This window comes from Camelus dromedarius, chromosome 22 (genome assembly GCF_036321535.1).
Source record: "Camelus dromedarius isolate mCamDro1 chromosome 22, mCamDro1.pat, whole genome shotgun sequence".
In the NCBI taxonomy this organism is placed as follows: Eukaryota; Metazoa; Chordata; class Mammalia; order Artiodactyla; family Camelidae; genus Camelus; species Camelus dromedarius.
The window spans coordinates 15,165,652-15,178,078 of NC_087457.1; the positions used below are offsets into that span (position 1 = coordinate 15,165,652).

Below are 12,427 nucleotides of genomic sequence, written 5' to 3' on the forward strand. Positions count from 1 at the left end.
ATCAGAACCCCCTCCACAGGTCATCTACGAGGAGAATCACATTTAAATGATTTTACTATATTTAGATTAGGTAAAAACTAATCTCTTAAAACCTTCATAAAAGAAAAAAGGAATTTTAACATAAATATGAATCAACTGTGGAGTACTTAGCAACATGGGAAAGTCAAACATTATGTTACTGCAGTAGGCCAGAGTCTCCCAATTTTCTTGGTTTTCTGTGCCCTTAATATCAGTAATTTTCCACAGCCTGCAGGCAAAATAAAATGCCTAACGGTTGTTTGTTAAGAAGATAGATCCAAACAACTTAGTGTTTATGTCTTAACTTACTAGTTGTCTGAAAAAATACACATAAAATGAATGATAAAAATATGCTTATTTCATTCTTTAATTTCAATACCGACTCACAGGATGTGTGCACGTGTTGCACAGTGCACAAATTCCCAAACCTTGGAATTAGATTGCATATGGCAATCTTCATTTCCTGTTCCATGTCAACTTTCACACCACATTTGCTTTTTATCACAACTACCAAGACAAAAGATATATGATACATGTCACTGAAAGGAGGGCAACATGATTTAGTGTTGAAACTATAACCCATATCTAGCTGGAAGTTCACATAGGGTCCAAATAAACGTCAACTATTGCCATGTTTACCTTGAAAATTTTAAAAATCCCACTGCAGTTATCTGTAGGGCAGCTTTGGACAAGGTTTGGGGTCTACAGCTCAAAGGTTTTGTTTTGCCCTTAGAGAACTGTCTTTATTCATGGTGGGAAAGGGGAAAAGTTTAAGCCTTTAAAAACAAAATCAAAACTAGTTCCCTTCGATACTAGAATATATTATGCAAAGAACTCTTTTCTTGTTTCTGTTTTTTAAGTTGTGTAACAATTCTGTAACTAGCCTGCAGGGTTATCTTCAGGACTGGAGTGAGCCCAGATCTTGAACAAAACTCCAAAGTCATCGACTTAGGTACAAACCATTCAGTCATAATCAGAATTTGTTTTCTTTGTTTTGATGATATTTCAAAGCAGGAGGCAAGAAAGCATAGCCTGTAAAGTAAAGAACAATTTCAACTGAATTCTTTGTAATAATCTATCTTGGGGTAATTTCACTCCTAATACCTGATTTGATCCTCACAACACCATACGAGGCAGGCAAAGGCATCATCAGTATTTCCATGTGACCTGCCATGTTCTTATAATAATGATAGTAAGGAATCAAAGCATCAGCTGATAAATCAAAAGGCTTTACTGAGTGCTTGTATCAGCTTTATGCCCCAAACCATGGATTTCAAGGGAACTATATAAAACATGCTTCCTCCCCCAAAGAAGACTTCGTTAACTGTTGTCAAAGAAGGTACACACACATAAAACAACGAGTTATTAAGGAAAGCACTATTAGACCATAGCATCACTGAACAATTAAAGAACAGAACAACATATAATAACCTGGCAGGTGTGCAGTGCTGCCAGTAAATACAAAGTGAGTTAAACCTCAGAGATCATGTGGCTGCAGTCATCCGGGAAGCTTTATGCTCCGTAGTAAGGTCATCAGATGAGAATCTCAAAGGCACTCCAAGTTCAGTTACCTGATTTATATCTGGAATAACTGGAAGGTCTGAAAAGATTAAAAGAATCTGTTTTTAGTTTCAGTTTTGATAGTGTTGTCATTAACAGTCAGCCTACAGACAAAGTTGACTGTTGTATACCAGTCTCCACATGGCGATCAAGAGATTCTAACTCTAAGAAAATAAAATCCAACAGAAGACTCCTTCTCTATAATTTACTAAAAAATGTGCTCAAAGTTTAACACAGCTAGTAATGGGGGCATGGTTTCTACTATGGAAGATGGACAAATATGAGAGAAAGGTGGGTAAAGGTAAAAGAGAAATTCTGGAATCAGAATCTACCCCAGCCAAACTTAGGAGGAGTATCACATCTCAGAGTTCAGAGATGAGTGATGTAGAGCCAGAACTAATTCAGGGACCCTTGCAGACACAACTTGTGTCAACCTGCAGAGGCTGTTTGGGTTAGGGTGGGATGTAAGGTCTCCAGTCCTACCACCAGGTAAACAATGCAGTCAACACACACACACATCAATTTGCCCATTTAAAATTTGTATGTTTAATATTACTTGAGAATAAATTTTCAACAAGATCTAGGTATTGAAATGTATAGCTAGTTTGACCTGTTAAGACTTACCTATCAGGTAAGATTCTGAGGCTCGGATGAGCTAGACCAAGTTGCCCCCTCCAGCCATCACTTTAGCATTACAGGGGTCTTGCTGTAGAAGCGTGTGTGTGCGTGCGTGCGTGCGTGCATGCGTGCATGTGTGTGTAAACCATATCACTCCATACATATGCGGAAAAGCCACAATACAGCCTTGAAAGTCCCTCCTTTCAGATCTGCCTGTGCCCAGGCTGTCAGCACTGACTGAGAGCTGGAAGTAGTCTTTTTCAGCATCTCACAAAGCTCCCGCCTTTACCACTGGCCAACTTTCTACCCGTCTGTTGCTCCTGGGCCCTGTGAGAGCACGCACACTTGTGTTTGTGGTCAAGCCGCTGCTGCCCGTGCCTCCAAGTACCAGAAAGTGCAGGCAGCCTCCAGGGCCCTTGAGTCTTGGCGCGAAGCCCTTCACACTCCGTGATAGGTCTCCCGTTTTTCCTGGAAATTGTTTTTCTCTTTCTTTGGCTCTGCTGAGGCCAGCTCAAGGGCCGGAGCGTGGAGTGTGCTAATGACAGATTGGATGAGGGAGAAGATGAGGAGGAGGAATGGCAAAGAGGATGAGCTAAGTTCCAAAACAGTGAGTTTAATTGCTTTTGCCTGTTAAATAGAGCTGTGTGCAAGAAGCGCTAGGGCGAAGACGAACGGAGTGCCATGTGTTACGGAAGCCAGCCCGGCCGCCTCTGACGGACTCTTCCATGATTTCACTTACTGCAGATTCTTCCATAAACTCCCCAAATTATAACGTTACATTGCTTAAGTGTTTATTGAGGTTTTATCATGATAACGACTAACTTTTATATTGTACCTACAACACCAACCATTCTCCAGGCAGTTCCATAAACTCTAATATATAAACTAATTAGAGAAAACCCCTCTGTCCCTACCAGATCTGGAAAAGGAATAAAAATGGACAGTAATTGCATTAAATTCAATATAGTCAGCAAGGAAGGCATAAATGCAAAAGAACACTGATACTCATTAAAAACAACTTTTATCATTAAATCTGTACTCTATCCAAAGGTATGTGGGTAATGAGTTAGAGAAAGTATGTAAAATTTTAAAGAACAAAGGATGGATAAAGGAAAAAGTAGTGTAGGATAAGAGGGATCAGACATTCTGGAGAAGGTCATGGGTTGAATTTTTGATATTAAGGCCATTGGAAAAAAAATGTTAGCAAAGGAAAGGTCCTAAGGCAGGAGGAAAAAAATCCAGCTTGCTGGACGAAAAGCATAGAAGCCAGAGTGGCAGGAACTGAGTGATGGGTGAGAGAAATAAGAAAAAAAAGCCTTTGTGACAAGCCCCGCACTTCCCACCGCAGCACAAATCATTCCATTTTTTTTTATCTCATGGCATTCATTTTACCTTTTATTCAGAGTGAGGTAAGTCTTCACCTCTGGAGAGTTTTGACTGAAGGGATGGTGCAATTCAACGAATGTTTTACTCATATATGTCTTCTGCTGTGGGAAAAATGGACTGTGTCAGCTTCAAGGGAGAAAGCAGGGAAGGACGTCATTTCTGAGATCCAGACGAGAGACTGAGGGGGCAGCCTCCAGGGAGATGATGGGAAGGGGTATGATTCTGGACGTATCTGGAAAATACAGACAAGAAGATATCCTGGAAAACCCAATGTGGGTTGTGAGAACCAGAGGGATCAGGATGACTTCTCAGGTTTTTAGTCCGAGTGACTAGACATAGGGAGCTTCCATCACCTGGGATGCAGAAGGCTGTGGGTGCAGGGGGAAGGCTGGAGTTCAGTTTTGGACTTTGTAATTCATTAGACATCAATGTAGAGAGGTCAACACAGAGGGTTTGGTTTAGGTTTGTTTAACTATGAAAGAGAAATGGGTGGGGTTAAAGTGAGAGGACAAGTAGGGGAAATAGAGGATAAATGCTTTCTCTGTGCAGCCTCACCTCCCTTTCCTGTGGCTCTAGATGTGACTCTGCACCAACTCAGCACCTCTGTAACAGATCTGGAAAACACATCCTCTCCAGCATCCTGTTCGTCAAATACAAACATGGGTGCCCCATTGTTACGTGAAGCAATTAGCAGATGATTACATATTCAGTTAGTGACAGAATCTGGACTTGAACTCTGGCCTGTTGCCTCGCAGTCCATTGTTCTCCCAATAGCTATCAACGGTTGCACACTGTGTTCTTGAGAACTCTCTTGTTCCCAGACTTTGGCTTTTGCGGATCCGTCAAATCTCAAAAATCCTTTTAAATTCCATGAGGTATGAATACATTCTAATTTGTCCAAGTTAACAATCTTTTAAAAAGAAAAAAAAAGAAACAATAAAAGCCAAAGAACAAGCAGGCCACCACTGTCACCATCCTTTCTTATAAACCAGGAAATACTGACAGGAAGAAAGCTGAAAGGATTTAATCTTGGAATGAAGGAGAGTCCTTAAGAAAGGACAGTTGGCAATTCAGCACTGCTTCTCTTACATATGTATCAATATTCATGTTTGTCTTGCTCTACTCAGGGATGCTTTCCTAGTCATCTTACTCACCCACTTTCTTTTGGTAGATCCAGATCATTTTCTCTTGGAAGGAGCAGCTGTGCCCCTCTTGATAGCCAAGTTGGCTGCAGAGGACAGAATGTTTGCCCTGGAGGAGACAACAAAGGATGCCCCATGCCCCTGTCAACTCAAAAGGGCACATTACCATCATTCTCCAGACATTAAAAGGTCTCCTAGTCTCTTACACTCAATAGTCATGACTATCTGTTATTATTTAGTTCAGTTTAATTCAGTTGGGTTCAGAAGGATTCAATCACCATTTGTTGCATGTCTGTTATATGTCAGACACGATACAAAACACCAGAGGTCCAAACATATAGGCCTTCTAGAAATACCTTCTATTATAGTAAATTATGCAGTGTGCTGAAAGAGTTCAGAGGAGTATGAATGAAGTGTTTTAGGAGCCTAAAAAGAAGACAGCAAATGCTGGTGTGGGGCTATGAGAATAATATCAGAGAAGGCTGTCAGGACAAAGGAAAAGTACAAGCAAACATGAAGAGACGTGAACTGGCACGTGTAGGAGAAAAGAATCCTCTGGTTTGTTGGAAAGGAGACTGGCCCCCGACTGTGAAGGCATGTCCATGTCATGCAGAAAATTGGAGCCTCATCCTTCAGAATTTTTAAGCAGGAGAGTGATACAACCTGATGCTTTCAGAAAATTCATTCTGGTGGCAAAAAGCATGCTGGATTTGGGGGGAGGGAGGGCAGGAAGAACAGCTAGAATGCTGTTAAAATAATCCGAGCAAGAGATGGGAGGGTTCGGAAGTAGGCAGCGTGGACAGAGAGGAGGATAAAGATTCAAGAGATGTGATCTTCTAACCAGCACAGAGTTGCTGTGAAGGTCCAATAATCCTGCCCTTTTGGTACAACCGCCATTAATTTGAAAATAGCAGTGTTAATTTTGGTAAAGCAAAAGCAAAGCACCCTAGTAAAAAGAAAAAGATTGGTAACCACCTCAGGCTGCATCCCAGAATCACTGTCATGAGCAGTAAAAACCATCCTTAGCCAGGCGCTAAGTCAGACTCCATAGAAGCTCTTAACAGCAATAATAAAAATAATACAGCCCTCTAGAAAGCTAGAAATGTATTTGAACACGCAGATTTGTATTTGTCCTACAGGCTTTCTATCAGGCTTCCCACACCTGATTGAGCAGTGATATGACATGTCAATAAATAGAGAACGTCGTCAAGGTGAGGAAGTGGGTCTTGGATTTTGTGTTTCACCCTGAGGTTTACTGGCTGAGACCCTCCCTTCACATTTATCCAGAACACCCTGGCTTTTGTCTTGAAATAGGATTTGACTTCCCTGATTTTCTTCTTCTGGAAGTGCCAGAAATGCTGTCTAAATCCTAGCCTCATTTCCATGCCCTCAATGTGTCTATGAACATGAGATGCCACCATCTACCAGAGTCACACACCAGATCAGAGGCAGATCCAGGGGTGGCGGCAGCTGTCCTGACTCTGGATCTAGTCCTTTTCCACTGCACCGTTGTCTTTTCAAGGATTTCTCCAGACTCCAACTCTTATGTCTGTATCACTCAGTGATTCAGTTCCTCTTTTGTGCTGTTTCCATTGTCCGTTTCCTCATTCTTCATCTAGTACAGGCTCCTGCAAATCCTTGCTTTAATTTAGTTGTGCTCCCTTAGGTTAGCATTGTTCTTCCTTGACCATTTCCTCCCTCATCTTTAGTTTTTCTGTTTTGTTTGATATTTTTGGTTCAGGGGACCTGCTTTCTTCTCTAACCCAGAAGCACTTTTATTATAGTGTTGATTATTTCACACGCATATGATCAGAGAAAGCCCTTCAGTATTCTGCTAAACTAACACGTCAGTCTCTTCTGAGGCAACCTATCTCCAGCCCTGTTAATACCCAAAGGTTTTATGTCACACCTGCCACTCCTTGTTCTCCTTTTCTGTAGATTTTCATTATCAGAGGTCTTAGTCCCAATAATACAACCTGGGCAGTTCAATATTTCACTTTTTCTGTAACTTGAGAATAGGTCTCATTCAGTCATTCAACAAATAATTAGAGTGCCAACTATGTGTTTAGGTGTTGTTCTGTGTTAATGAGATACACAGCTGGTCAAAGTAAGTATTAAGTTTTTTGCTAGTGGAAGAGATAAAAATTAAACAAGTAATGCCACAATTACATAACTGCAAATTGAGGAAAAGTTTTATGAAATATAACCAACATGTATAATAGCGTGATTAGTTTGCCATATGGGATGTAGGACAAAGAGGAAAGGTCAAGAGGAAGGTTTGTGGGAAAGTAATAGTCAAGCAGAAATCAAAGGGATCATCAGGTGGAGAACGGGAAGGAAAGCAGGAACACTGCAGGCCAAGGGACTAGACTGAGTGAAGACTTGTCCGGGGCATCAGCTGGTTGCATCTGAAGGACTTTAAGGCCAGCACTGCTGGAACTGGGCACAAGATGGGCTTTGGTCAACATAGTGAGGCTTTGTGATTTTATTCCAAGTTCAATGGAAAGTCTACTAAGGGTTTTAAGCAGGAAAACAACTGAATCAATCTTTCATTACAGAAAAATTACTTCCAATGTCCTCGTGGAGAATGAATAGGGGAGTGAGAGGTTTAAATGGAGTAAGTGAGGAGAAAAGGTAGACAGCTGTTGTCCGTGGAAAGTGGTGGCTCTGCCGAAGAAGAGCCTCCTCACTGCACAATGGGAGAGACACGCTCCTTAGGGTTGTCTGTACACGTGGTATCCACTGGAGTTTTGCCCCAGTTCTTTCCCCCTTCTTCCTTTTCCTCCCCCTCCCCTCCTCCTCTTCCTTCTCGTCCTCCTCCTTTTCCTCCCCATCCTCCTACGTCTTCTTCTTTTAACCCTGTGAACTGATTCCTCTTAGACTCTGAGCCTGTTCTACCTTTACAACCCAAGACAACACACATGATATTTAACTAATGCTCTGAATGCAATATGGCTTTCAACAATTGTGTGCAAGTGGCCACATCCTTTGGCATAAGTGTTTATTCAGTGTCTTGTGTTGCTTTAATTCACCTTATTCCATCCACAATTTCAGAGAAGGGGAGAGAACTGCCCCAAATCCTACAACCAGAAATAGTAAAATCTAGGGTAAACACAGATGTCTTGACTCCTGGACTGGTATCTGTGTAACTGTAATCCTTGGATTTTTTAAAATTTGCTTTTTTTAAAAAAAAAATTTCAAATCTCTACCTTCTTCACAAACTGTCACTGTTTTTCAACCAATGTGATTTCACCTGCAAAAATCCAAATCCAGTAAGGTAAGCAAAACAATCTTGTTGGCTGACGTTCCAGACAGATAGCTGTCCCCATTATCAACTGAACTGAAACCATAATTTTCCTACTCCAAGCCCAGCACTGTATTTGTACAACCATATTTGACCATAAAGAAGGTTCATTCAGCCGACTGAGATCGGCTTATAAATTCTCCTGCTACTATTATTTACACCAAAGGAAATCATCCCTCATTTCCTGTTCACTCTTCTTACTGCACAAGCTGATAGAAATATCATTCTTGTAGTCAATGAGAATTCAATTACACCAATTTAAAGACTGGTATTAAGAACTTAATGGACTGTTTTCTCTTTCTTATTCTGGAAACTTAGCTCATTTCCCACAGAATAATTGAGCGTGCTTTGTTGGTATTTGACAAATGGCCTCTGTTCTAACCTTTAAACTTTACCCTTTCACCATGCATAACCAATCTGCACTTTGCTATTTCATCATAGACATGTGTCAAGGCAAATGTTTTCCTTATTTTTAGTCCATAATTGCTAATTTTCTTTTTTTGCTAGCAGTGTACCCAAAAACGTCAACTATAAAGACTCATGTATTGTTGATCTGGGGGTTCGTGTTGCTTAGAAACAGAGGACCTCAATTACCAGACATCAGTTAGGACCACAGGCATACTGCTGTCATATAAGCCAACTGACAGCTTCAGATAGAGGTTACAACACACGTTGGCCCTGCACAGAAGCCGGAAAGAGGAAGCTAAGAATCTTGCCCGCTGTTCAGCCTTAGCGGTATTTTGAGTCTGCTGTGACAGCCACAGAGTGGGAAACATTCATACAGGTAACTTTTTGTTGGGGATTCCAGGCAGCCTAGGCTGCAGCTGAACTACTGAGTCTCCAGCAAACCGATCATAACTATATATTCATTCCATTGTTGGCTCAGGTTTTGATTAGAAAGCATTCAATATATTTGTCCTAAGGCTTCAGAATTCTTTGCCTGAGAAAACAAACACAATTGTTAGGCAGGCAAACATCCATCCAAAATTTGAGGTTTAGTTGGGCTTTAGGATTGTAGGTGTTAGGTAGGGTGTTACACGAAAATAATGGAATTGATCACAGAGAGCCCTCACCTCTCACATCCAGTCTCGGTTCCCAGTTCTACGTGCCGCTGGGTTAGAGAGCAATTCCAAATGCACGTCATACTGACTCACTGCTCTGATTCTCAGTCTGCCTGACTTGGTCACCAGTGCCAGTTCCCTGCAGACAGCTGTGGAGGAGAGAAGGCAAGCGTTCGTAGGGCAAAAAAGAAAGAGTGTGTGTATGTGTGTGTGTGCGCGTGTGTGTAGTGGTGCACATGTGGGAATATATTAAAATGAGGGAGACTAATTGCTTTCTTGTCAATAGGTATATGCATTGACTATGATTATTCTTTACAAACGTAATTAAGTAACTGATTTCCTCACAGTTATTCTTCAAGCCCTTTTAAGCTCACAACATCTCCACTCTGCAGAATTACTGTAACGCTGACAGAGTTACATCCTGGGGATATCTATGCTAGTGGTGTGGATTTTTACCTTCTTTTATAATTACTATTTTTGGCTTTTATGCTTTCTTAGATTCAAGGGCTGCACATACAGCATTCTATCTAGTTGCATTTTTTTAAGAAACAAGATGTCCAAATCTAGAATATTAATGTTAATACCCATTCCTCCCATTTTCTTTTAAAATCTGAATTACCCGAATTTAAAAAATAAAATGCTATGACTTACAGAAGTGGAATCCAAATAGGAAATCAAAATTGCTTTTTTCTTTCAACTTTGGAAAGAAAAAAGTTAAGTGTTAAGACACCGTGATGGAGAAAGACTTATAAACTGGGTGTGAGTCCTCAGACCCAAATACAGTAATAGCCTTTACTCAAATTAATACAGATTATTTACAGTTTGTCCAAGTCTTAAGAGGTACCTAAAATCTGAAACCAATCGGGCTACCTTCCCTAAGGGTCAAATCTTTACCTAATGTGATCTCAGTCTCGATTACAGTTGACTTCTGTGTTTCTGAGATGGGTATCAATCTGAAGCATCTGAAAATAGAAAGGCAGAATATTATTTCTATCCTTGTCTTATCACAAAATACACCTGCTGAGTAGATAAATGGATGAACCAGATGTAGAAATCACAGGTTGGGATAAGCAGCAGGGTTTGGGGAGCTGCTCATCACATTTCACCGTGTGTAATTCCTCAGGTACCCTGCATCCAGGACTGAAGGACTGGGGGGAGGGGAAACCCTGTGTACCACAGCAACACTTTAAGTTCCCCATCTATAAATGTTGCTGACTTTCCATGAGTAACTGGTCCCTGAAGCAATTCTATTCAGCAACACAGTATCACTTTGAAAGCTGAAAAAAATTAAATGGGATTGATCACCAAGAAGCCCATACCTTTCACATTCATTCTTAGTGTCTGTTTTCACTGAAACCCAGAAGATTTTCACACAAACCACTTAGTTCAACTGTGTTTCACTCTATGTCCATCTGTCCTTCCTTCCTTCTCTCCTTCCCTTTCTCCCTCCCTCTCTTCCTCTCTTCATTTCTTTTCATGGCTCTCAATATCTCATGCCGAGATTCAAGCTGATTCAGATTAGGTGATTCCAGTATGAGAATAATAGATGGTAATGTCTGACTTATTTTGCTGAGAATTTCCAAAAAGCTCTCAACTCAGAATATTATTATAATAATGTATGTAAATAAGAACACAAATCACATTAACTGGCCTGTGTATGTACACCATTTAGAATGGAAGGGCAGTGGTGTTTGCCATGCAACGCTTTTGAAATGGAATGCTTAATTACCCATAGGTCAGGATTAGAGAACATTATTGAAATAAACAATTTGGTATCATTGTTTAAATATTTTATTAACTATTTAATATGGTTTGGAGAGTAAGGATAGACAATTTTACTGTGTAATTACCAAATAATACTGAAGATTAAATGTAAGAAAAAAGCTTGCAAAACTCTCAGAGGGGTTCATATTTGCATGGGGGAAATAACTTGATTCTTTATCCTGTGATTTGCTTTCTTTTTACAAATTTACTTTTTCTAAGGATGATACTGCCTAAAAGGGCTTAAAAGAAATAATTCAGAGGCATAAACCTTTCAGCTTAGATTGTTAACATAACTTTAACCACAGTTAATGTGAATCCAAAGATCTTGTTCTTCAGTAACATGTTTTATACTGTAAAAGACACTTAAAATTCCCAATCAGTTAAGCATCCAATTGTCTTTAATTAATGGAGTATTGGAATCATTGCATTAAATTTGGTCTTTATTTTTTACAAATTGAATCTTTCAATACTGGATGTATTTCCCTAGGGTCATTGGGAAACCATCATCCAAATTCATGATTCATATTGTGTACCCCTTTCTGTTATTTAGGAAAATGAGGATTTCTAAGGTACCTGGCAAGTTTCTCTGCCCAAGAGAAGCTCATTGAAAGATAAAAATAAGACTTTATGCTAATCTGTCACTTCACTTTTAAGAAACATCTTGCCTTCATTAACGCTTTCAAACACTAATCACAGTACTGTATCAGAAAGTTTGAACACTTGGGTCTAGAAAAGAACTTCCGTGGAACTGTAAAATGAAACTGAATGATACCTGGACAATGAAATGTAGTCCAATTATTTCATTCTACAGGTAGGCAGGCAGAGTCTTGACATGATCTCCCAGCTGTCATGGTCTTAATTAGACACAGAGCTGAGCCTAGAACATCTCCTCTCCTAAGCTCTTTGTCGTCTTTCCCTTTTTGTTCCATTTTCCATTCACCAGCAGTCACTTCCTTCTTTTATCCTTTATGAGATCCTGTTTTGTTCCATGTCTACCAGCTTTAGCTATTAAATATTTAAGGAGGAACCCAGCCCTCAAGCTTGCTTGTCTTTGTCATAGGCACTTGTGGGTTTTTTCCATCAGGGGCTGAGGGCAGTCAGAACCTTAATATAGTCCCCAGTGAGTCGCTGTAGGCATATGGCAAGGTATAGTAACATAGTTGGCACAATTTCTTCTGTGGTCACCGAGAAGGAAGGGTTCATTGTACAGCACAGGTGGAGGCTGTACATTCATGTCCTCTTGCCAGTGCTGGCTTAGCTCTTGCTATAGCTGAGTTCCTAATGTGCCACCTGCAGTAAACAACCTTTAGCCAACCTTGGTGTGGTCCCATTACTTGCAAGGAACAGTTGGGCCCCCAGTGGCAGGGCACTCGAATTGACCCCTTCCATCATGAAGAGGGAACCATTCATCCACATAGAGTAGACATTAATTTTACATTTCAGTGTTTTCTGACTATCACTCATCTTCCAGCACTAAAAGATGCTTTCTGAGTGCTGATGGAATCTCAAATTGCGCTGAATCCTACCAAGTGGCTTCTTTTGCAGTGAAAGAAGCTAGGCAATGAATGGATGCA

General features: G+C 40.5%; 1 long non-coding RNA gene across 2 annotated transcripts in view; it reads right to left on the minus strand.

Moving 5' to 3' along the window:
• Window positions 1-376: 376 nt before the first annotated feature.
• Window positions 377-12,427, minus strand: part of LOC116149135 (uncharacterized) — a 499,656-nt gene continuing 487,605 nt past the window's right edge. For both annotated transcript variants that reach the window (XR_004132750.2, XR_010377326.1), the window contains 7 exons: window positions 9,984-10,051; window positions 9,102-9,238; window positions 4,737-4,833; window positions 4,138-4,492; window positions 3,589-3,683; window positions 1,450-1,618; window positions 377-1,050 (listed from right to left, as the gene is read on the minus strand). This is a non-coding gene — a long non-coding RNA (uncharacterized LOC116149135). The remainder of the gene's footprint in view (window positions 1,051-1,449; window positions 1,619-3,588; window positions 3,684-4,137; window positions 4,493-4,736; window positions 4,834-9,101; window positions 9,239-9,983; window positions 10,052-12,427) is intronic.